Source organism: Ceratotherium simum, chromosome 10 (genome assembly GCF_057802395.1).
Source record: "Ceratotherium simum simum isolate JZ-2026a chromosome 10, ASM5780239v1, whole genome shotgun sequence".
Taxonomy (NCBI): Eukaryota; Metazoa; Chordata; class Mammalia; order Perissodactyla; family Rhinocerotidae; genus Ceratotherium; species Ceratotherium simum.
In genome coordinates, this window is record NC_141909.1 from 7,781,763 (window position 1) to 7,809,059 (window position 27,297).

Below are 27,297 nucleotides of genomic sequence, written 5' to 3' on the forward strand. Positions count from 1 at the left end.
ATTGGGTGAGAGTAATCATGGACATCACTGATCAGTACATTGATAAACATGAGATAGAAAGTTCCAGGTGATCAAATACTAAATATGCTTGCTTTAACCTGATCTTTTAAAAACTCAAAAATAATATTTTTAGATTTTCGTGGTATTTATTTATTTCTCTGTTCATTCATCAGATATTTATTAAGCACATAACGTCATGTTAAATGTAACTGGAAATATGAAGGTTTATGTTATGGGCTTTGACCTAAAGGCTTACAACCCTGGAAAATAAGGAATAAAGTGTTGATTAAATTTTCCTTCCTGCCTGCCTTTCTTTTTTTCTTTCCTTCTTTCTTTCTTTCTTTCACCTATTTATGAATTTTGCTGAGAGTGAAGAATAAATTCAGGGATTAGGAAGATTATCAAGTCTTTGGGCTGTAAAACGACCTGATTTGAGGAGTCTCAAAATTAAAGAATCTGTACATAGAAGAGTTCTTCATATATTTTGTCATCTTTTGTTATAATTAACTTGATCTACATATCGATGGACAAAGGAAGCAAGAACCTTAATTCAGCACCTACTCTACACCAGGCATGATGACAGACACCTTATGGGCATTTTCTCCTGCATTCCTCACAACAATTGAAATTTTACTTCTCAATTTCTGAAATTGAAACTCAGGGAATTTAAGTAACTAAAGATTGCCAAGTTAGTAATTGTCAGATAACCACAATCAGATTTGCATTCTCCAGGATGTATTAAAAAATATACACCAAAGGAATGAGAATGGAATCAAAAAGGAATGCTCCAAAAATCAATCACACACAAAAGAAGGCATTAAAAGAGGAAAGGAGAAACAAAAAAGCTTTAAAACTGTTACATGAGACAAGAAAACGACATTACATGTTGATACAAAGGTCAGTTTCTTTATCAGGCAATCTCACATCTTTATGTCTTCGGGGTCAGTTCCTGGAAGGTCACTGTTGTCCTTTGCTGGTGTCATCTCCCTTGGTTTTTCATGTTCCTTGAAGTCTTGCTTTGCTGTCTTCCCATTTGCAGGAGCAGTCGCCTCCTCTGGTCTTTACTAAGTGACTTTGGGAAAGAAATACCTTCCGTCAGCCCTGCTAGGGATTTTGAGGCTTTCTCCGACCTTCTATGATGTGTCTGCTCCCTGTTTCTTGCTCCCTCTGTGCAGAATTCTTCAGCTTGCGTGCCTTCTCTCAATGCCGCCATGCACCAGGCCGTGTGCTGACAGCCTCCCTTTTGCTTTCCCACCGGCAAAGCTACAGCTCAAGTTTGTCGTCTCTCCCCGGCCACCAGATTCCAGCTGCCTTTCTGCGGGTGTTCACCAGCCATCTGCCAAAGCTTCCTCTCACTGCTGCGAGGTGCTCGCACAGAGAGCTGGTCCCAGTGTGTGTGTGTGAGGCGAGGAGCACTGGGGGTGCCCGAGGGCCAGCTGAGGGGATCCCTGGGCGAGGCGTCCCCAGATGCTCGTGGGCAGGATTCTTTGAAAGTTAGTAGGATCCACGTCCCTTTAACGACTCAGTCCTCTAGATGGGGTGAGAGAGAAATGGGCCTCTTTGACCACCCGATCACACGCTCTCACTTTCCTCCACAGGAGAAATCACTGGCTCAGGTCTCGCTTGGCACTGAGCTGGTCCACCGTTGGGGAGAGGTGACGTGGTTAAGTCAACCCGGTCGGTCCTCTTATCCTCCCCAATGCATCCAAACTTCTATTTATTTTTTGCTCCAATGGTGTGCTGGAACTTCTCCGCTGGAAACCTGGACTTCCACAAAGGCTCTCTCGTCCGTGGGTGATTGTTTAAGACAGCGTTCTCCAGGCTCCCGGACCACAGCCGAGAAGGGCGGGAGCCTGTTTGAGGGCCACTGCAGGGTCCACAGCTGGGACTGAGGTCCGTATGCCTGTTACCCCCCTCACGGGTGGACAGACTCCTCCCGGGTCCCTTGGCTGTCATGCTGGATCCCGTAGCTCCCACAAAGGCACTTCTGTCCATGGATGGCTGCCAAATTGTTATTGTTGAGAGGGGTTACGACAAGCGACGCCTTGTTCAGCCATGTTCCTAATGTCACTCTGTGTAAGATAATGGTCTTGACACGTCAAATTAACTTCATAATCAACAAACCCTCAGTTTGAATGCACTGAGATTAAGGCTATATCTTCCCTAAGTTCCAGAAGCATCATTTTTACCTCAAAGAAACCAATAAAGTGTAAGTTTAACATCCTAATGTTAAGAAAAAATATACAAAGTTTGGACATAAGGCAAAAGGATAGTGTTTTGTCATTTCAGTGTCACACTGGAGCGTTGTCTAATGGACACATCCTGGATTTATTCAATTCTCCAGGAGAAGGAGCTTCTGTTTGCTTTAGTATCTATCATGGATTATGGCCAAGACCATGTAAAGTTGCATATTAAGTTGCGAATTTTTTTACCTGTATTTCTATCTGAGAAGACGGATAACAAGATACGGTTTTCTTGTGGTATATTAACTAGTTTTTCAGTCTAACCTGGCAATCTTATTTCAGCATTCTTTCTGTCAGTGACAATATTTACTCAGTCCCTCAAATTGTCTGTTCAACCAGATTTACCATCCTGCTGATGCCTTCATCATAAGTTAAACAAATCCTTGACACAGGCTCACTAAATATTTGTAAGAGGGTCTTCATTGTAATTTTTTGCAAATTGTACTTGGGAATATTTCATGTCTTCTTCTGGGCTGTCTCCACGGATAACTCTCTAGGGCTAAAGAGGAATTTACTGGTTAAAAAGGCAAAACATAAAGGAAAGTATCTCTTCAATATATCATATTAAAGAGCTTCTAAATATGCTTTATCCTTGCATGTTTATTTTATTATTCATCTTTTCCTAGGCTCTCTGTTTTGTTGGACTTTTTATTAGCCTTCCATTCAGTATTGATCACACTACAAATGAATCTATTTATTAAAATCTTTCAGTGCAAGAGATACTCTTTTATACTTATTCCATCATTTTTGTCACCTTTGTCTAATTTGGAACAGAAATCTGAATATAAAGGAAGTATTGCATTTATAAGTTAATTTCTTTACACTGTGTAGCTAACCTCTGATCTACATTACAGGCAGCAAATTGGAAGTACTACCACTTTGGAATTTTTCAATTAAGTTTTAAACTCCAAAATAGTAATTTACTTTTCCTCCCACAGTTAAGAAAGTACATGGCAAAACTGAAAGAGTAAATACTTGAAGGGAAATAGAAATTGGCCATCATATTGCTTTATACCCAGGTTGTGCGTCAAAATAATGTTGATATTGGTATTTGATTTGAAGGCATAGCTTATGTTAATAAGAAGTGAACAACGTTTAAAAAGTGTTCGTGCTAAAATTGCATTTCCAAATTAATAGTAATATGAAAATACAGTTCAAAAACCCTATATGTTTTTGTTAAAAATTTACTGTGTGTTTTCTGATATGTAAGAGAAGACAGACACAAATTAAAGAAGAGTCTTTAAGATACTTGAAGACATTATGGAACCAAAATAAAATAAAGTTTGAAGAACTAGAGGGAAAGATTTAGATAATAGTACAGTTTTGTTTTAAAGCACTCACTATTCCTGTAGCAATTCATGATGGCAATAACAAAATGGAGATATTTTGCACAAGCTTTTGCTTTAGGGGGTGATGAATCCAATAATTTAGAATTGGAGGGAAAGGATTTGAAACAAATTCTGATGACCCCCATTGGATTCCATCCTGTCCTGCTTTGATACTTGGGAATACATGGCTATCAGTCAATTGCTGAGCAAAATGAACTACAGAAAGTCTGCTATCCCCCATTCACACCTCTGAAACCTGTCATTGTATGAATGCTTCAGTGTGACCCAGTGACGGATGCCATGGATTGTATGTGTCAACCTTACACACAAATATTTAACATACTGCTTATGTTTGTTCCAAATAAACAATAACACTCATTTATTTTCTCATAGTTCTGTAGGTCAGAAGTCCAAGTACAGGGCAGCCTGGATTTCACAAGGTCAAAATCAAGGTGTCAACAGGGCTGCATTCTTTTCTGGAGCATTCACAAGAGAATCTACCTGTAAGCTCATTCAAGTTGTTGGTAGAATCCAGTTCCATGTGGTTGTAGGATTGAAGTTGCTGGTTGTTGGCCAGGGGTGGTCCTCAGCTCCCAGAGGCAGCCCATATTCCTTGGTCCATGGCCTCCTTCCTCAGTCTTCAAGCCAGCCATGGGAGGGTGAGTCCTCCTCACACTTCAAACCCCTCTGAGCTCCCTTTCTCTGCCTTCCTATTCTGCCACATCTCTCTGACTCCAGCCTCAGAAATACCTTTGCTTTTTAAAGGCTCATGTGATTAGATTGAAACCTTGTTGATAATCCCAGATAATCTCCTAATTTTAAGGTCATTTTATAGTAACTTTAATTACATCTGCAAAGCCCCTTCACAGTAGTATCTAGATTAGTGTTTAATTGAATAACCAGGTGATGGGATCACAGAGCACATCTTTAGAATTCTGCCGACCACAAACTTTAATCAGCATGTTCCACAAAATGTCACCTATTAGTAATTCGGCATTTCCCCTTAGTTGACAATGTGAATCTTGGAACAATTAGCTAGACCATGTTACTCTTAGTTAACAGGCTGCCCTTCGAATTAGATACTGTTTTCCAAAGGTTCCCTCAGCTTCTCTCCTCATACATTAAATGTTTATGTGTCAAATATAATGCTATTTATCGTCTTCTTTCTTATATCACCTTAATATAGGCATTGTTAAAAGTGACTGTTCCTCTTCTATTTTCTCAAAACCTCTCTTCCTTTAGGAAAACCATTAACTCCAAGTCTACTATCTCCCTGTACATTGAAAATCTCTGAATCTGTTTCACTGCTTACTCTTATCCTGAACTTCAGTTAAAACTTACTATTAAATTTTTCTCTAGTGAAGGTCTTTAACATGAAGTCTACAGAGAATCCCTATACAGAAATCTGATAGGATGGGGAAAATTTACATCTTTATTTACATTAATCTCTAACCAAAGTTTAGTATTTCTTTAATTACATGTGATCACTAGTCATAGTAGTATCAGCAGTACTCATAACTCTGACACCAAAAACACGGATATTTCCATGTAAGTGATGGTTGCTGCAAATATGTACAAATATCATTTACAGTAGTCCCTACATTGTGATTACCTGAGTAACTACCTGTCACTATGCTACTGTACATGACTGCAGCCTTCATGTCTCCAAACCATCGTGGGGCCTAGCTTGTCCGCCATTAGTATGTTCTGCAGCTAGCAGTTGTTACGTTAAATGGTGTAGGGGTGGGGGGCTGCCCACATATCAGTGACCCAGCCATCTACATTGCTTTGTGTTATTCTCTCTTTACAGTTATTTTCTGAACAATATATGGAAAGAGGTAGGTCCAACAGCACCTGGGAGTTTAATATTAATATTCTAGCTGACGATTAAACAGTATTCACAGAAGACCTCATTTAAAAATAAAATATAACTTTAACTTGTCAAAACTTTAAATGTCAAATCTTTTAAACCATTATAGAAGTGCACGTATTACTGTATTGTATTTTTAATGTTTCAACAACTGCATTTCAATACAATTCACTTTCTTTGTAATTCTAGGTATTTATACGCATTAAGCCAATTAATCAGAAGAGTGCATAGATTTCACCAGACTGCCAAATGGGCTCCATGGAACAACCACCACTACCACTACAAAACTGACTAAGAATCCCTGCAGTAATAGAGTGTATTATGTCTAAAAACGAACCCAAAAATTTTCCACTAAATTCCATCTTTTCACTTGACTTCTTAAGAATATTGTGTTACCACACTTTTAGTCTTCTAATCTATAATTCCCAATTAATTTTGAACTCAATTTCTATTTGATAACTAGTCAACATTTATTTATATCCCTTATATACATTTATTTCCCTACCACATATATGTGTGTACATATATACTAAAAATTAAATATATATTTAATTTTTAATTATTAAAATAAAATTTTTAATATTTAATTAAATATATATTTAATTTTTTATTATTGGTAATGTAAAACATGCACAAATTAGAGAGAAAAGTGTAATGAATACCCATGTTTTAATTATCCAACAGCAGTGGCTAATAACCCATAACCAATCTTTACCCAACACTGTCCTCGCCCCCACATTTCCAGCTAATTTTGAACCAAATCCTAGATATCCTGCCCATTAATTTTTTTTTAGTATATATCTCTAGATGTTAGGAATTCTCAAACAAACAGAAACACAATTTAATTACTATTATAAACATTAAATATTACCACCATAAACATTAAATCTGTACTTTCACATCATCAATATTAGTGTTTATAGTTTTCTGATTGTATCACATATTTTTTAAGTGAATGTTTTATTTGGCGATAATTGTATGTTCACATGCAGTTTTAAGAAATAATACTGACATCCAGTGTACTCTTTACCCAGTTACCACCAATGGTAACAACTTACAAAACTATAATATACCACAATCAGGATATTGATGTTGAATTAGTCAAGATACCAAGCGTTCACATCACCACAAGGATCCCATACATTGCCTTTTTATAGCCACATCTTCCTGTCCCCATGCCCTCCTTAACCGCTAGGAATCACTAATCTGCTCTACAATATTGTCATATAAACGCATACATAGTAATAGCCTTTTGGGATTGCTTTTATTCACTTAGCATAATCCTCTGTTACTTCATCCAGGTTTTTACATTCATCAATAGTTTGTTTTTATTGTTCAATACTATTCCATAATATGGATTCACCAGTTGTTTTGTTTGTTTGTTTTTCTTTTTCTTTTATTCTTTTTAAAAACATTCAGGGCCAGCCTGGTTGTGCAGCGGTTAAGTGCGCGTGCTCCGCTTTGGTGGCCCAAGGTTCGAAGATACGGATCCTGGGCGTGCACGAATGCACAGCATGTCAAGTCATGCTGTGGCGGCATCCCGTATAAAGTAGAGGAAGATGAGCACGCAAGTTAACCCAGGGCCAATCTTCTTCAGCAAAAAGAGGAGGATTGGCGTCAGATGTTAGCTCAGGGCTAGTCTTCCTCACTGAAAAAAAAAAAAAGCAGAAACATTCAGCCATTAAAACATTTGGGCTGTTTCCACTTTTAGGTTATACTGAATCAAGCTGCTGTAAACGTATGTGTACAGGTTTTTAGGTGAACATAAGTCTTTATTTCTCTATAACAAATACCCAGGAGTACACTTTCTGGGTTATATGGTATTTGCATTTTTTCAATCTGCAAAACAGTTTTCCAGAGCTGCTGCACTACTTTACATACCAACAAGCAATGAGACATTGGGTAATGTAGTTTCTCTGCATCCTCACCAGCATTTAGTGTTGTCACTAATTTTTAGTTTAGCCCTTCTGCTAGCTGTGTAAAAGTATCTCACTGTGGATTTAATTTGCATTTCTCAAATGGCTAACAAAGATGATCATCATTCCATGTGCTCATTTGCTATCTTTGTAGCTTCTTTGGTGAACTGTGTATTCATATCTTTTTCCCATGTAGCTTGTCTTTTTATTCTCCTAATAGTCTTTCTTAGACCAAAATAGTTTTTTAAATTTTAATTAAGTCCAATTGAATAATTTTGCTTTTATGGATTGTGCTTTTGGTGTCACTTCTACACTTTTGGCCTAGCCCTAAATCTCGAAGAATTTCTTTTGTATTTTTTGTTAAAATTTTATAATTTTACATTCTGCTTTTAAATCCATGATAAATGAGTTACTTTTTGTATAAGACACGAGGCTTAGGTTGAAGCTCATTTGTTGTGCCCATGGATGTCCTATTGTTCCAGCACCATTTATTAAAAAAATCTGTCTTTGCTCCATTGATTTGCTTTTGTACCTTTGTTGATAACTAGTTGGGCAAATTTCTGTGGATCTATTTCTGGGTTTTATATTCTGTCCTATTGATCCATGTGTCTATTCCTCTGCCAATACCACACAGTCTTGATTACTATATTTATACAATGTCTTGAAATTGAGTAGACTGTTTCTGCTCACTTTATTCTTCTTTTTCAAAATAGTATTGTTCTAGTTATTCTGCCTTTCCAGATAAGTTTTAGAATAATCTTTGCATAATACCCTCCATGTCCATCCATGTTGTCACAAATGGCTGGATTTCATCGTTTCTTATGGCTGAGTAGTATTCCATTGTGTATATATACCACATCTTCTTTATCCATTCGTCCCTTGATGGGCACTTAGGTCACTTCCAAGTCTTGGCTATTGTGAATAACGCTGCAGTGAACACAGGGGTGCATGTATCTTTATGCATTGGTGTTTTCAAGTTCCTTGGATAAATACCCAGCAGTGGAATAGCTGGATCATATGGTAGTTCTAGCCTTGATTTTTTGAGGAATCTCCATACTGTTTTCCATAGTGGCTGCACCAGTTTGCACTCCCATCAGCAGTGTATGAGAGTTCCCTTCTCTCCACATCCTTTCCAACACATGTTGTTTCCTGTCTTGTTAATTATAGCCATTCTGATGGGCGTGAGGTGATATCTCATTGTAGTTTTGATTTGCATTTCCCTGATAGTTAATGATGTTGAACATCTTTTCATGTGCCTGTTGGCCATCTGTATATCTTCTTTGGAGAAATGTCTGTTCAGGTCTTTTGCCCATTTTTTAATTGGGTTGGTAGTTTTTTTGTTGTTGAGATGCATGAGTTCTTTATATATTTTGGAGATTAAGCCCTTATCAGATGTATGGTTTGCAAATATCTTCTCCCAATTGTTAGGTTGTCTTTTCGTTTTGTTGATGGTTTCCTTTGCTGTGCAGAAGCTTTTTATTTTGATGTAGTCCCATTTGTTTATTTTTTCTATTGTTTCTCTTGCCTGGTCAGACATGGTGCTTGAAGATATGTTGCTAAGACCGATGTCGAAGAGCGTACTGCCTAAGTTTTCTTCTAGAAGTTTCACAGTTTCAGGTCTTACATTCAAGTCTTTAATCCATTTGGAGTTAATTTTTGTGTATGGTGTAAGGTAAGAGTCTACTTTCACTTTTTTGCATGTGGCTGTCCAGTTTTCCCAACACCATTTGTTGAAGAGACTTTCTTTTCTCCACTGTGTGTTCTTGGCTCCTCTGTCGAAAATTAGCTGTCCATAGATGTGTGGGTTTATTTCTGGGCTTTCGATTCTATTCCATTGATCTGTGTGTTTGTTTTTGTGCCAGTACCATGCTGTTTTGGTTACTATAGCTTTGTAGTATATTTTGAAATCAGGGAGTGTGATACCTCCAGCTTTGTTCTTTTTTCTCAGGATTCCTTTAGCTATTCGGGATCTTTTGTTGTTCCACATAAATTTTAGGATTCTTTGTTCTATTTCTGTGAAAAATATTGTTGGAACTTTGATAGGGATTGCATTGAATCTATAGATTGCTTTAGGAAGTATGGACATCTTAACTATGTTAATTCTTACAATCCAAGAGCACAGAATATCTTTCCATTTCTTTGTGTCTTCTCCAATTTCTTTCAGCAATGTGAGTCAGAGGGAGAAGGTCAAATACCCTATGATTTCCCTCATTAAGTAGTAGATAATAACAACAACAAACAAACACATAGAGACAAAGATTGGATTGGTGGTTACCAGAGGGGAAGGGGGGAGGGAGGAGGGCCAAAGGGATAATTCAGCACATGTGTGTGGTGATGGGTTGTAATTAGTATTTAGGTGGTGAACATGATGTAATCTATGCAGAAATAGAAGTATAATGATGTGTACCTGAAATTTATACAATGTTATAAACCAACGTTACTGCAATAAACAAACAAACAAAAAAATAGAATAATCTTGACTATTTCTATGAAAATTGTTACTGGGATTTTGATAGAAATTTCATTAAACCTGCATATCAATTTGGGGAAAATTGACATCATTATTATATCGAATCTTCCAATTGATGGTCATGGTGTGCTTCTCCATTTATTTACATCTTCTGCAATTTCTTTCATCTGCATAGTGTAGTTTTCAGTATATAAGTCTATACATGTTTTGTTAAACTTACACTCAAGTATTTCACTGTTTTGAATGATTATAAATGGTACCGTATTTTTAATTTCAGTATCATGGTGTTCATTGCTAGTATATGGATATATACTAGATTTTTTATATTTATTGTGTATCCTGTGACTTTGATGAATTCAATTCTTAGTTTTAAAAATTTATTTGTATATTCCTTAGGATTTTCTACCTGAGCAATTACGTCATTTGCAAATACGGACAGTTTTATATCTTCCTCTTCTATCACTATGCAGTTTATTCTCTTTTCTTGCTTTATTGCACTATTTAGAACTTCTAGCACTATATTGAACAAGAATGCTAAGACTGAAATCCTTGCCTTTTTCCTAAAATTTTTTTGGAGGTGCAAATAATTCATTATTTTAGCATTAAGTACGTTCCCTGTAAAGTTTTGTAGAGTGTCTTTATCAAGTTAAAGAAGTTACCTTCTGAGCCAGCCCTGATGGCCTAGGAGTTAAAGTTTGGTGCACTCTGCTTTGGCTGCCTGGGTTCGGTTCCCAGTCGTGGAACCACACCACTCGTCTGTCAGTAGCCATGCTGTGGCGGCAGCTCACACAGAAGAACTAGGACTTACAACTAGAATATACAGCTACGTACTGGGGCTTTGGGGAGAAAAAAAAAAGAGAGAGAAGAAGATTGGCAACACATGTTAGCTCATAATGGATATTTCCCAGCCAAAAAAAAAAAAAAAAAGAGGGATGAAATTAAAAAAGAGAAAAAGAAGCTACCTTCTATTGTTATTTTTATGACAGCTTTTGTCATGAATGGATTTGTTATTGTCAAATGCTTCTTCTGCACCAATTGGTATGATCAAATGATTTTTCTTCCATGCATTACATTGATTAATTCTCAAATATTGAACCAAACTTGCTGGTCCCCAATATATTTATTTATGTGTGATAGTGGTTGTGATGGAGTGGAATATTTCCCCCTTTGTAAGGAGCACACATTTTTAAAAGTTTAGAATCACAAGACTCTAGAAAACATACAGTTCCACCAGTCTAATTTCATATTTTGGATACTACTTTTCATAAATTAATAAGAAGGAGCACTTAAAATGCCAGTATGGAGATTTAGGTACTGTAAGTACACTGCTCTTTGATTGATTTAGTCAAGTCAACCATGAATCCAAATATTGATTTAGTACTTATACACCAAAAGTGAGTATAAGAGTGCACTATTCTTCTATTGTTATAAGTATTGTAAAAGAGAAAGAAGGCATTTCTATTCATAATCACTCTGCCCATAAGTATTTTAGAATTTTGTTGGAAGGTATGACTACCTTCCACTACTGGGCTGGTGAAAGTCAAGTAGAAATAGAAGGATAGAGAATGAAGTAGGAATGGTACATGTGATAATATAATGAAGAAATGTAAATATTTAGGTAAGAAATATTGCTTAACTGATAATGTAAAAATGTTACCATGCTGAAGGATTTTGATCAGGAGAATGTGATCAAAACTGTGATTCTGGTAAATGATCTATCAGAGGTGTTAAAATGGATGGATTGTTCCCGTGGCCTGGTGGTTGAGTTTGGTGCGCTCTGCTTTGGTAGCCCAGGTTCACGGGTTTGGATCCTGGGTGCAGACCTACACCACTCGTCACCCATGCTGTGACGGTGATCTACATTCAAAATAGAGGAAGACTGGCAACAGATGTTAGCTCAGGCGAATCTTTCTCAGCAAAAAAAAAAAAAAAAAAGTAAGTGTTAAAATGGATAAAATAATGAGAGGAATGATCAAATATATATATACACACACACACACACACACACGTATATGTATATATATACACAGCACAATGATTGAGAGGATGCAGGAGTACAAGAGTGTTAACTTCAAGACTTCCAAGAAGGATCAAAAATTAATAATTCCCAGATCTCTGCTTCTTAAGTGGGTGGTCAACAACATCCAGGCCATTTGGCTGACTACAAACCATGAAAAACATTTTTCAGCTGGAAAATTCTGCTCACAACATCAGAGTAAATCAGTTACCGTGAAAACTTTTCCAGAAGCATTTCTTTACAGGAATCTGGTTTGGAAGTTTTATCGTTACTATTGATGCTGCTGTGCAGGATTTTCCCTGGGCAAAAGGTAACACTTCTTTAAATACACATCCTTATTATAATGGCATTCATAGTGTCAGAAAATCTCCAATATTCTTATGTGAACCAAAGGAATTTAAAAGATAGAAAATATCAAAATGTCAGTCTTCAGTGTGATGTCACATTGACAATTACAAGTTCATTTGAAACCATTTTTGCCGTTATTATAGAAGAATCTCTCCTATAGGTTCAGTAGTTTGTGCAATCAATAAGACATTTATTTTTTAAATAGTTAATTTCAAATTTCATTAAAAAACTTGTTATTGTATATATTTTCATTCTGTTTTTATTGATTGCATTTCATGTGTTTCTGATTTGCTGAGATATAGTTCTTCTGTTTTTAACAATGTCACTTTTGATGATTCTGCCAAATTGATTGAAATTCAGAACATCGCCTTCACCAAATTACTGCTAGCCACATAATATTAAAGAGCTGATTATATAGATGCCTTTATTAAATTGATTATTGTTGGATACTGAATCTAGAATAACATTTGATCTTATATATTTTTCATGTGTCATTATAAATTAACACAAATCAATAGGTAAGCCATTTATATTAAAGAAAAATAAACTGTGATGTGATTAATTGCCAAGTAATCAAACTTTGAAATGTTGCCTGGAGCGGTATTATTATCTTGAGAGAAGTCTGAACTCAAAAAAAAGCATAATGTCACAATGATGAGAAAGATGAAAATATTTTACACAGGTTGGATGCAGTATTCGAGGGCTAATTTCGTTTTTAGTTTATTCATTTTTGTTAATTTGCATGTAGAATTGTTTTTAGAAAAATGGGAAACAAGGCTGGTGTTATTGAATACTGTAACTTTTGAATGCAGGCAGTCATCCAAATACACTTGGATTTAATATTTAATGTAACAACATAATTACCATATATAATTACATATTATATATAATTAATATAATATATAGTAATATAATATATAATTTAAATATAATTATTTTAGAAATTTATAGAGGTTTTCTAATTTTTTAAATTCACTATGTAAAAAGAACTTATTTTCACTCATTAAGCATTTCAACAATTAAATAAGTTATTGATAACATAAGATGGATTCTCTTAAATTTAGAAAAGAGAGCTTTTCTTAAATTTAGAAAAGAGATTAAAATATAGAAGTAATAAATTGCCTCGGAGTAAGTGAAATAACTACATAAATCACATAAAATATTTTTTCAAATAAGTCTGTTCCAAATGTTCTTTTCTGGTCATAAAATAATTATATTAACATCAAGCCATACTTATGAAAACATCCTAAACTGATTTTAATATATGGGAAATTTATCCTCATTGTTAAATTAAGTTACGGCATACATACTGAATTCTTTGTATTTCCAACATGTAATTTTTCACCTCTTTTGAATGATCTAAGAGGCCCATTTAAAATTTCAAAATCCGTAGTGTGTTTTAAAAGAACTAATATTTCGGCCCAAGACCTTTGGCAATTACAATGAAATACATCTGCAAACAGAATGGATTCTGTTCTACTCTTAACTCCAAAAATGTGAACTTCAAAAGGTTCACAGAAGATGTATTGCATTCTAGCATACGTATCTGTCACGCATAAGAACTAGTTAACTAATTTGCTTGCTTTGGGGTCATTTTTTTCTTCGAAACTGTATATAATTCTTCGAATTCAAACTCATAAAAATCTGTTGATGAGATTCAGCTTCAGAGGAATATTTCCTGACTCATAATATTTCAAAAAACACATTTCTGGAAACTTTACTATATTAAATCTTATTAATACAGAGGTCTGGAGCAATCATTATTGAGTTGTCATCAGAGTCTACAGAATATAAATCTAAACAAATGCGTCCAGTATAAAAAGAATTCTTTATTAAAACCACCTTTCTTTAAGGTTCTATTACCTCAATATGTGACTTTGGTGTGTTTCAACAGGGCTTTCCCTCATGTCACTGTAACTGGCCACTGCTTGCTTTCATTCCATCAAAACTGACACCATTAAGAAATGAGAAGAATTGCTTGGAAAACTTCCTGTTCTCTTATAAAGAACTGATAATCTTAGGTACAGTTTTATTATAAGTGATAGAGTCCAAATACTGCTATGGTTCAGGCAGTTAAAGTTCTTCCACATGTCTGTGCTTGTTTTTAATTCATATGACTCTGCTTTTTTCAATGTTTGCCCTTTCATTTTTAATCTCTCTTTTCTTCATGATCACATTCCAAAAGATGAAATCAGTTGTTAACCAAATGTCCATTCTTTAAGCAAAGTCATTTATTTAATAAAATGAACCTGAAATTTATCCATATTAGTGGTTAACTTTCTTAGGCTACTTAAAATGCTGACATTTGACCCTCATCTTGCAAAATGCACCATTTTTTAAAATGTGTTTCCAAGAGAATGAAAAGGGACTGAGTATCAGAGCCCCACAGATTGTTATATGTGATTTGCTACAGCTCACATTACTGCAAGGTGGACACCTTGTCAGCAGAAGCAAAACCAACTTTTTATATAACTCATGGTGCAGAGCAATCCATGAGCTAATAAAGTCTCTACTAATATGTTGCCACTGTGCATAATAATTCTCAAATCTAAGTTTCACTTTTTAAATAGGGCAGTTATAATATACCCAGTTATAACAAAATCTGATTTCACCACTACTTGTGAATTTTTTAAACTAAGCCAGAATTATATATGTATTTCTAAAACTCTAATGGGCAAAGAAGGAATGCCCAGTGCTGTGTTATTTCAAAACAAGGAAGGCACCATATGCTTTAATCAAATGAGTGGAAGATAAAGTTCACCTACCCAGCAACAGCTGATATGCACTTTGTAGTTCAGTTGAGTAGGCAGTTCTAAATTGGGACTATAGCATTAGCCAACTGTCTTTAAGGCAGGGTGATGCTTTGGTTAAATTGAGCTAATTGTCAGGAAAAGAGTACAGCTCAGAACTTATGTTTTATCACACTTTCTCTATGTTTAAAGCGATTCTATTATTTTATTGTGACGTAAGACTATAAAACTAGACAAAGCCATTTTTATAGTTGACGTTGTTGCAAATGTGTGGAATGAAAGTATGAATGTAGTGGATGCCTCAATCTCAAAATTCCTGAGATAGAATAACTATTCTAGTGGCTGAAAGGCCAAAATAAATGGATGTCACAAGGTGTTCCTTTACTTAAGCACTTGCAGTAAAATTAGGAACTCCCTTAAATCCTTGAGAACATGTTCTTAAAATACCCAGGTCCTAATTTCACTACAGTCTTGTTGGTTAATTTTAAGGAAAGTTTACTGGTGAAGCACAAGAGGCGTTTGTGACTGTGGCTAGAATGCGTTTACCTTTTGATCCTCTATCAGGCCTCCAAAGGTTTCAGGTGTCAGCTCAAAATTAAAAAGAAAAAAAATAATTGTCTTTTGACTTGTCGATAGCTTTCAGTGCACGTTCCCATGCATTTTCAGCCCAACTTTAGAGGTAGGGATTAAGAATGGATTATTGTGGATCAACTCAAGTTTTCATTTTAGATTTCTCCTTCCTCCAATTGTGTGGTTTCCCTGTACCTGATTATTGTGGAGGGTTCAGATAGAAGTGGAGTGGCCGGAGTTCAATCAATACGAGACAGACTGCCATGGATGGGCCTGGAAAAGCCAGTGAGGCTGCTACTGAAGCCGCCAGTCTCTCCACCTGAAGGAGCGGTGCTCTTTCTCGCTGCTGTGTTCCAACCCTTTTGTTTCCCTCGAATGCACTATTGATCCTGTGAGACAGGAAAACCTTGTCCCAGTGTGCACCGAGCCCAGAAACTGCCACACTTTCCAAACATGGTGTTGCATTTGGCAATGACTTAAGGTGATTTCGTAAGGTCAATTACTCTATAACTTTTTACACTTATGAATTAGCTTCAGAATATGCCAATTAATTAACATGTTAAACCATCAATGCATTTCATTAAGTTGCTTCAGGGAAAATGTCACCTCTTTGAATTGCTGAGTATTTTCTTTTCAGGAAAAAATCTTCAGCAATTCCACTGAGCCCCATTTCCTCCTAAATTCAGTTTTACTATTTTTCTTGTGTCTAATGTAATTTTCCCCAACCACGTTAAGGTCATATTAATCCCAATACAGAACAAAATCTGCATGCATTATATCCCTACCGTGCTTTGGAACAATTTCCAAGTTAAGTTTTTGAATATGTCTCACTCTGAATTATTTTATATTTTCATTCTTTAAGCCATATCCTTTTTTATTGGTGTGAGTAGGTCATATTTTTTCCTTTCTTTTCCCTATAATAGCTTCTGAAATTATTTATTTTTGAAGATTTTTAAGATTCTGAGGTAAAAGCATCAAGAAACCAGTTTTTTAGAAAATAATTTATTTGGGACCAGAAGCAGCCACGTGTTGTGAATCTGTGGAACAACAAAATCAAGCAGTGTTCAGTAATTTCTTATTATGTATAGTCTATATATGTATATTTCTTTACATCAAGTATTTCAGATGCCACTATATTAATGTATTATATGTACTATGAACCAAAAACAAAATTGAAATTTTAAAAGAATGAGATAAAGTTGAATTTAAAAATATTTCAGGGGCCGGCCCCATGGCATAGTGGTTAAGTGCACGCGCTCTGCTGCTGGCAGCCAGGGTTCGGATCCCGGGCGCACACCAACGCACGGGTTGTCAGGCCATGCTGTGGCGGAGGAAATAAAGTGGAGGAAAATGGGCACAGATGTTAGCTCAGGGCCAGTCTTCCTCAGCAAAAAGAGGAGGATTGGCATGGATGTTAGCTCAGGGCTGATCTTCCTCACAAAAAAAATAAATAAATAAAAATAAAAATATTTCAAGGAGAGGAAGATGGGCACAGATGTCAGCCCAGGGCCAGTCTTCCTCAGCAAAAAGAGGAGGATTGGCATGGATGTTAGCTCAGAGCTGATCTTCCTCACAAAAAAAAAATATATATATATTTCAAGCATAGAATTCTTTTATTTTCAGATTAACTAAGATAGCATTATGCATCACTTCGTTTTTAATTTAAGAAAGCAATTCCGTGCTTTATTTCTCCTTTATTTTGTCTAACTCTTTTAAGAAAAAAATCAAACATACTAAAGTGTTTGAACACTAGGATAATAAACACTTGGATATTTACCACCTAAATCCAATAATCACCAACATTTTCATCACTTTTTGCATTCTGTTTATGTGAGTGTAAACACAATCATATGAAAATAAACTAAAATTATCAAGACACCTCATCTTTAAGTAACTCAGCTTGCCTTTCCTATAACTAAGGACATTCTCTCCCATAATCAAAATGCCACTAGCACAGCTAATGCAGTGAACAATAGTTTCCCAATTATATCTAATGTTCAATTCATATTCAGATTTCCTAAATAGGTTCCCAAATGTATTTTATAGTTGTTTTTGAAAGTATATATCAATTTAGCAACAAAAGGATCTTCAATACGTATCAATAAACAATGGTCTGCATGAGAAGTCACTGAAATAAGTAGAGATATTTTCTGATGGGGAAATAATGAAATAATACATAAGCAAATATAAAGCATTAGAAATCAAGCTTCCTTGCTATATCTTTGGGATGTTCATTTGTTTATTTTTGACTGTCTTTTTGTCAAAAGACAAAAAGTCAAAATCATTGTGCCCTGATTTTATAAGGCCCCTTTATATGCGGCCTTTTTTACCACTTTGAGTGAAATTTACAAACTTAACTTCCACTTAGATCATTCTAGCTTCTCTACTTATAAACATCATTGACTTTACTATCTGATGGTATTATACTTTTTGTTTCAGTCATGAAGTTTGATTTATAAAACTCGTGAGAAGGATATTCTATTTTGAGTTGTCTCATTTCTTCTCTTTCTATTGTCTTTTCTTCCTTTTTGATGGTCTGAGATTTTTTTTTGCTATAATTTTCTTTCTGTTTGAAGATCTTCCTTTTAGCCATACTTTACAGGTATATTTACCAGCAAGAAATTCCTTTAATTTCCCTTCATCTGAGAACATCTTTATTTCGCCATCATTCCTGGAGGAAAGTCTTGCTGAAGTTTTTCCTTCAACACTTGAAAACTGATGTGCCACATCCCACTGGCTTCCATGGTGTCAGATGAGAAGTCTGCTGTCATTTGGATTACCTATAGATAATGTGCCATTTCTCTTTGTCTGCCTTTAAGATTTTTTTCCTTTGTCTTTAGGTTTCAGAAGTTTAATTATGTTTCTTGGAGTGGATTTTTTTATAATTATCCTTTTTGTGATTCATTCACTTCCTTCATTCTGTATATTTATGTCTTTCACCAAATCTGGTAAGTTTTCAGCCATTATTACTTTGAATACTCTATCAATCCTACTTTTTTACTTCTCCTTCTGGAATTCTAATGATGTTAATGTTGACTCTTTTGTTAGTGTCCTACAAGTTCCTGAAGCTCTGTTCATTTATTTTATTAGTTTATTTTTTCTTTGTTGTTCAGGTAAATTCTATTGGTCTGTTCTGAAGTTCACTGATTATATCTTGTCATCTCCATTCAAATTTTGAGCCCATGTAGCAAGTTGCTTCTTTTTTTTTTTTTAACTTAATTCTATCTTATTTTTCAGTTCTATAATTACTATTTGGTTCTTTTATATAACTTCTATTTCTTTGGTAAGATCTTCTATTTTTTGTTTCAAGAAAATTTATTATTGTTAGATGAAGTATTTTTAAAATGGCTTCTGTAAAACTCTGGACAGATAATTCCAACACTGAATTAGTCTCTGTGTTGGTGTCAATTGATGGTCTTCTCATTCAAGTTTTGATTTTTCTGGATCTTGCCGTAACAGGTGATTTTCCATTGTATCCTAGACATTCTGTCTATTATTCTAGGAAACTCTGGATCCTTGTTACATTTTTTATTTTGCAGGCAGTCACCTTGTTATGTTTTGCACAGAGATCCTGGCCTATTTTGCTGGACTGGGATTCCACTGGCAACTTCATTTTCAAAGGCTCTATGGGGTATTTTGGTCTCTTGGGTTTATCTGACTCTGCTCAGGCCCCCACTAGTCCCTATTGTTGCTGCCTGAGAGGTCAGAAAGAGTTTTCCAGGCAAAGCTGCCTGGAGCTTTCAGATTGGGGAAGAGATTCTCTGGCCTACAAGGATGAAAGGCTTCTAGGTCCCAGCTACTTCTTGTGCAAGATTTCACTTGCTGGTGCCGCTTATGAGCTGCTGTCTCTCAGTGAAAAAAGACAGTCTCAGGCGTGTGGGTCAAAGTGGCTTTCAGGACTCTTGCTTTGGTGGGATACCCCTGCCTTCGGAGGATGAACTTTTTTAAAATAACATCTTGTAGTTTATTGAATTATGAAGGCTCTTGAGAGATCATAAATACTCAATAAAAATTTATTGAAAGAATCAATGCTGCTTAAGATTGATTCTTAGCAAAATATTAGCATTGACTCTGTAGTACCCATAGAGTCTTCAGAGAGGCCTCACGTAGCATTTCATTCTGTGGTCCCATGGCCACACAAAGAATTTTAAGTCTTGTTTCTAATGTTTTAGCTGCCTTTCTCTTTCTCTTTCTCTTTCAAGCTTCTAGACACTGTGTCCCAGATTATAATACAGTTTCCTCTAAAACATTCAATCATTTGATTTTGATGGGTAAAGTGTTTAAACCAGTTCTTCCAAAAAAAAACACTGATAGAGATCACCCTATAGCCTTGCTTTTGCTGTGACTATCCTTTGGTAATTCTTTGAGGGAAAGTTTTTATGCATTAAAATATTTATCCACTTTTTTCTCTTATTTTAGCAGATATATATTAAATATTTGTTGGATGGATAAATTTACGAATCTAAAAGTAATTTACAGTTTGGCATCAATTATAGCATTACATCGCTTGATCTCAGAATTTCTGAGATCTATTACTTGTGTTATCTTATTCTTTTATCACAAATTTCCATTTCAGCAAATCAGAAACCAATAATTATTTCCCTTTTGGAATCTGAGAAAACATAGATATTTTAAAATTTTAGAGTAAAATATACACCTCATATTTCCATTTTTTGCCAAAATGTTGGCTTTATTGCTTATAAAGTATTTTAAATATGCTCATTTTTTTGTTCTATCTTATTTAAACGTGTAAACATAAGTGCCATTAATCCCAAGAGCAGAAAATTAAGTATAAATATAAATTTTTAAGAATGATGTCCTTATAGAAAGATAAATGCAAATTTGTCCACATATACAAACTTCAAGAACTATTTAGATAAATATTGATAAAATTATATACATATATAAGTAATTTCATATAGCATATTTCTAAATATATTTTTAATATTAATATTTGTATATGTTTTTGAGGGACATTAGTTAACTGGTGGAAGAATATTTGGTAACAGAGGATTAGATATAAATTTCAGGCTGACCACAGAATTGTTACCTGTGTGCCACAATTGACTTACAACCAGCCCCAAAGAAAGATTCTTAACACAGAAAAATTATATATGAGATTCCATTACACTAGAGGCAGCTACACCCACCCAAAGACCAATTTTAGTTATCCCAAATATTTGTTAAACATCTACTCTGCTTAAACAATTATGATAGATGCAAAGAAGACCTTACTGTTACCAAACTGTGGCTTAAAGGAGGGTGAGTAGACATTGCCAGAGTGTCTGCAATCCTGTGCTGGTCCTGTAGGCTACTGCTATCACATCCTGCCAGAAAAAATCTAGAATTTCTTTTGTGATCCATAAAACCTCCCATACATCTACCCTCATTCTCCACCATGATTATTTCTCTGCATGCCCTTGTCTTCATCTGTAGGATCTCTGTAATTAAGTAAGGGGTTTAGAATCTTAAGGACCAACAATAACCACATCCACAACCACAGCTACCATGACAGCAACAGCAACATACACACACACACAGGCACACACACGTGCACACAGGTATGCACAAGTTTCCAAAGCTTTCCATTTGCTGCTGGTAATTGCATCTTTTTAAAAATCCTAATAAATTTCAAAGGAATCGCTTTGCTTACTTCAAGGACAGAGAAATAAATCAGGAAGAAAGATAGGATATTATGTTATGTTTGGACACACACAATCACCAAGGCTGTGTGAGGTACTCAGAAACAGAGACATAAGACAGAGCCTCCAATTTCAAAGAACCCAGAGAACCCAGGAAGGATGTGCACTTGGTTGGAGGACAGTCTGTGGCATTAAAAAGGATGCTACAATGTGGGCTTCATCTGGCAGCTCTGTACCTTGGAGAAGGGAGAACAAGCCAGCTGCTCAAACAGCCGAACCTCTCAGTGTACAAAATGGCCTCTAACAATAGGAACAGGACTTGGGATCTAAACAATAAATTTGCAAATCAATTTTCAAAAATCACTATATAAATCAAAAGAGGATTACCACTATTTCCTGTAAACTTTTATTCTCAAAATTTTCTTTGACAGAAGAAATTCGATACTTTGAATATCCGAGAACACTTTATTGTTACCTGTGGGCACATACATACGTGCACACAAACACACACATACACATGCACACATCTACCTGTATATAAAACATGGAAAATATATCTATACATATACAGCCCTAAGGTATATTAAATGTGTTAAAAATAACATTTTATTGGTTTAAAAGTTACCCATGCTTTGCTTTGTACACTCGTCTGTCAGTTTTCTAATTATTGATGAGATAGATAACAATGTGATTATTTCCCTGGTAAAAATTTTCTAGATAAAGTTAAGTGTAAACATACATATTCAACATTTATCATGATACATTCCACCTCTTTTGCTCTTTATTACTGAGTCTGTAGGAGACATTATTTTCACATTAGTGTTGTGTGTCCCACATTGCCTTTTTTGAGGCCAAATCTGAAGTCATGTTTAAAAGACTCTTGCAATTTTTCTTTTTCTGGAAAACAACACAATGTGTCTATTGTCATAAGGGTACATATTTTAAAAAGTGACAGTGGAGGTCTAGACACAAAGTATGTAATGCGTGTTTTCTAAACCAAGGCAGCCTGGCATGTACAATGGGGATTACGATAGCTGTCAAATATTCCTATTCAGCATGATATTACTAATCAGAAAACACAACGGGATTGTGTGACAGTTAAAGTGATGTAACACATAGGATAAGAAAAGCCAACATATTAAGTATACTTTCTAAAAATATAAATTAAACTCCCAGTTTATAGGAAATATAGGAAATGGAGGGATAAATTTAATGACACCATGGTTTCAGACAAATTCACAATATGATTTAGTCTATAAAACAACTGGTTTGATGCTTCGGAGTACTATGATGAAAAAATAGGTGAGGACACTGGTCTAGATTAAAAGAGTAAGGAAATGTAAGAACTGAGAGCAATGAGTGAAGTTTGATCAAACACAGGTTAAAAATGCTCTGAAGTAAATTCTGGCTTTAAAGTGTGCTATAAAAGAAAATCAATTGATGGAATTTGAATATGGAATGGGTATTATACAGTATAAGATTAATAATTTTTTAATATGAATAATAGCATTGTAATTTTTTGAAGAATGTTCTTTGGAGATGCATGCTGAAATATTTAGTAGGGAATTGTTACAATGTCCATATATATAGATATACGTAGAATCTAGGGGAAGCGTATGAAGGTTTATTATGCTATTATTTTCACTTTTGTACATGTCTGAAATTATTCATACTGAATTATTGGGAAAACCTTTTCCATTTTATTTTGGGAATTTCAGGAGATTTCTCCCATATACAAAGCCTTTGCCTTTTTCTTCTCTTTCTACTCTGGCTTTACACATGCTTCTTTCCTTTTTATTCATTCATTCAAAAAAATTTTTTTTAAGTACTTACGCTGTGCTGGCTAGTGTTCTAGTGTATCTAGGAGATACAAAACTGACCAGTATTCATGGAGTGTTAGCCAATTCTTAGAAGGCAAAATGTTATCTAAATAAAGAAACATAACAGCTGTCTATGGCATGGTGGGGAAGGGGGAGGTTGTTGCAAGTTTTTTTTTTTTTTTTTAAAGATTTTATTTATTCATTTTTTTCCCCCCAAAGCCCCAGCAGATAGTTGTATGTCATAGGTTCACATCCTTCTAGTTGCTGTACGTGGGACTCGGCCTCGCGCTGGACGGAGAAGTGGTGCCTTGGAGCGCGCCCGGGATCCGAACCCGGGCCGCCAGCATCAGAGCGCGCGCACTTAACCGCTAAGCCACGGAGCCGGCCCGTGTTGCAAGTTTTAACCAGGACAATTAGGAGAGTGCTCACTGAGAAGGGGGTTTGAATGTCAGTTGTATGTGTCAACCTGGCAGGGCTATAGTCTCAGACATGCAAACACTAATGGAGATGTCCCTGTGAAGGTATTTTGTAGATGTGATTAAAGTTTATAATCAGTTTACTCTAATTAAGGGAGATTATCCTAAATAATCTGGGTGGTTCTGATTCAATCTGTTGCAAGACCTGAAGAACAGAGTTGAGGCTTCCTTGAAGAAGAAACCCCCGCTGTGAGCTGGACCTTCAGCTCATCCCACCTTCTCCCTCGAGTTCCAGCCCGCCCTTCCTGCCCTACACATTTTGGAGCCCTCACAATCATGTAAGCCAACTCCTTGCAAAAAAATCTCTACATATGTATATCCTATTGCTTCTGTGTTTCTGACTGATAGAGGGGTATTTAAACAAAGCTTTGAAGAAGATGAGGAGCTGATCCCCATGTAAGTGTATGCACATGGCAAAGGAGCGTTCTGGTCAGAGGGAGCAGCAAGTGCACGTCCTCAGCGAAGACGGTGGCTGGGCTGATGCTCCGCAGAGAGGGCAGTTCCACTGCACCCACACTGCAGTGAGCTATGAGGAGAACAGTGGGAAACAGATTAACTAGCTGTGCACAGGGAGAAGTGTGGGAGTAATGTCTCCTACACCATGGAAAAGCTTTTGGTTCTACTCTGAGTGAGGTGAGGGGTCATTAGAGGGCTCTGGGAAGGATGGTGAAAAAATATCAGTTTGTAAAATGCACACTCAGGGTGATAAGTAGAGATCTAATGGGACACAAGAGCCCAAGCCTGGAGACTGCTAGAGGGCTCGCTCCAGGGAGTTGAGAGGGATTGCTGTCAGCGTCAAGAGCTGGTCTGTTCTGGACATATTTTGAAAGTAGAATAAGCAGGATTTATTTACAGATTCAGCGTGAGTTTGAGAGAAAAGAGGAGTCAACGCTGACCCCAAATGTTCACCCGGAGAACTGGAAGAATTAAGGTGGCGTTTACTGAGGTGGAAAAACTGTCAGGGCAATGGGGTTGGGATAGATGATCAGGAGTCCCTTTTTCGAGAGTATTAAATCTTAAAGTCATCATCAAGTCCTGTTAGCAGGACCCCTTCTGTTTTCTGCTGGTGCTATGCTGAGACTTCTGTTGCTCAAATAAAGCATGGTCATGCCACACTAGAGGACATGGCTGTAGGTATGTTCAGAGAAGGTATTCCAGGTCAGAGGACCAGCTTGTGCACAGTAGAGAGACCAGAAGAGCCTGTCACATACGGAGAACTGCAATTAGTTCTATATAAATGGAAGGAAGGCTCAAAGAGAAAAGAGTCAGATAGAAAGTCACATGGTATCATCTAGAAGTCACCCCTGTCTTCCACACCTCCAACGTCCTCAAATCAAAATCTTGCATATAGATAACGTCTTCCAGTCCTTGCATAAATCGTTCACCAGCAAGTTGTCCACGTCTTCTTGATCCTGGGAGGATGATGGCATCATTTAGCTTCAAGTGTGGACACTTTGAGATATAGCCTCTTTTCCTGAAGGTGCACAGACTGGCTGTGCCTGTCCTGAGCTCACTGCTGCTGCAGCCAAGAATTCTGCCAGCAGGTGTAATCTACCCATTTTCAGCATTCATGTTCTCATCTGAAAAGTTGGAGAAAAGAAGTATGTGAGAAAGGATCTTGGGGTAAGTTTTCACCCCACTAGTATGAAAACAAAAACTGGGTACATTTGGAGTGCATTTACCACGCCAAAAATATGCATTCATTATGTGAGAAAAAGAGTCACTATTGCATGCAATTGAATTCTGATAATGGTAGTCGCAATTTTGAGAACTCCTTCCACCAAAAACCCTTTGCTATCATTATTCAAGATAGAATTTGGAGCCTAGTGCCACATTAGGCTGGCCTCCCAATTCAAGGATATTAACACTGTCTATTCCACCTAAAAACTAGACTTCCATTTAAAAAATAATATTGATTTACTGCTGCTCACAGTGGAAGCACAGAAGCAGGATACCTGCTGAGAAGAGGACAGACCAGAGGAAGTTCTATTTCATTTTCTATTCTTGCTTCTTTAATATATGGTATTTCTAAATTTTGTATCAGAAAATCAAGTTGAAAAAAATCTTAATTCAAATGGCAGTATTTGTGCCTGCTATGATATGTATTTATTGTCCTGCCTGTTTCTAGAAGTCATTTATTTCAATTGGCTTAGAGTGCAATTCTTTGTTTCTATTTCCTATAATGTGAAACCTCCTGGTAGAGTTTGGGAATACAGATATTCGTTTCTTTAGGTAAATACTATTCCCACTACAGGGGCAAAAACAGCTGAATTTTATCCATAGAGCTGAGACTACTGAGATAGCCACTAGATAGCCCAATAGAGAGTGGCATATAGATGAGATGGAAGGCTAGAATACTGTTAGAAACTTTTAGCTGAATTGGTTTATATATAGATATAGATATTGATAGATATATAGATGAAGATCTATACTATCATTTTAAAAACATTAAAGAGCTAAAGGAATAAAATATATCTTCCATCACTTTATTTTAAATGAATGTTCTAAAGTGTTCTATTAATAAAATGTTATACATGATAGTAAAATAAACTTTAACAGGTTGGCATTGAGCAACTTGCAGTTGAGCAATATAACCTGTCCATAAATAGTACTCTGTTTCTTATGCCATTTCACATCACTGGATCCAGCATTTGGCTTTAGAAGGGGTACAGGAGACCCTATTTATTGAGTTGCAAAAGTCTAACCTGGGTTTGACAAGCATTTTCTGTAAAGGGCCAGATAGTAATATTTATGGCTTTGTGGGCCATGTGGTCTCTGTCACAGCTGCTCAATTCTGCTTTGTAGCAAGAAACCAGCCATAGACAGTACACAAACAAATCAACTTGGCTGTGTTCCAGTAAAACTTTATATACAAAAATGGGTGGGATCCAGATTTGGTCCAAAGGTCATAGTTTGTTGATCCCTGACCTAACCCACAGATGTATCAACTTCACTCTTCAGCCCACTAAACATGCAGAGGACCCAGGGCCAAGAACATCTAAAGAAGGAAAAAAACATATAAAACAGCTTCAGGCTTCTCCAATGACAATTTCTCTTAAGAAGAAATTAACCCTACTAAAATATTCTTTAAGACGTCATATATTTTTTCTCCTAAACTTCCTTTCCATTAATATTGGGGCATGCCGTAAAATGTAAACTTATTTTTGGCTCTTATATACACATCTTTGAGTTCCTAAGAGAAAATACATTTTATGTTTAAAAACACATATATTTAATATATATACATATATAAATTATACATAACATTATACAATATATATTTATATACATAAAATTATATATATAATTGCCATGTTAATAATGCAATTGAAATAATGTGTTGAGCTCAGTTTTCTGCCCCTCACTCCTGGAGCTGTCCTGCAAGCATGGGGATGAGTGGGTAGGTTGGTGGCAAGTTATTTTGAAAGTACATACACACATGCACACATACCACACCCTTTGACAATGAACAGTGAATAATGTTAGCTCTTTCTAATTGACGGAATGGTTCATCAATTACAAAACAAAACATCGCTTCATGGTAATTTCTGAACACGTGCACATGTTTTTTAAGTAACTGTATGACCTCGGGAAACTCACTTAAACTCTCTGAATACTGGTCTCTGAATGATAATTAAAGGTGCAATGTAATCAAAAGCACATTCTTGTAGTAAGTTTCACACATAAATTCTATTTCTTCTTAATTTTCAGGTAAGTTACCCAATCTCTCTGAAGTTAATTTCTTCAGCTACAGTACTAGGATACTCACAGCTAAGATATTTTTACCACTTCCCTACCTGACCTGCCCACTCCAGACCCCCAGGATGGTCCAAGCTCTACGCCTTAT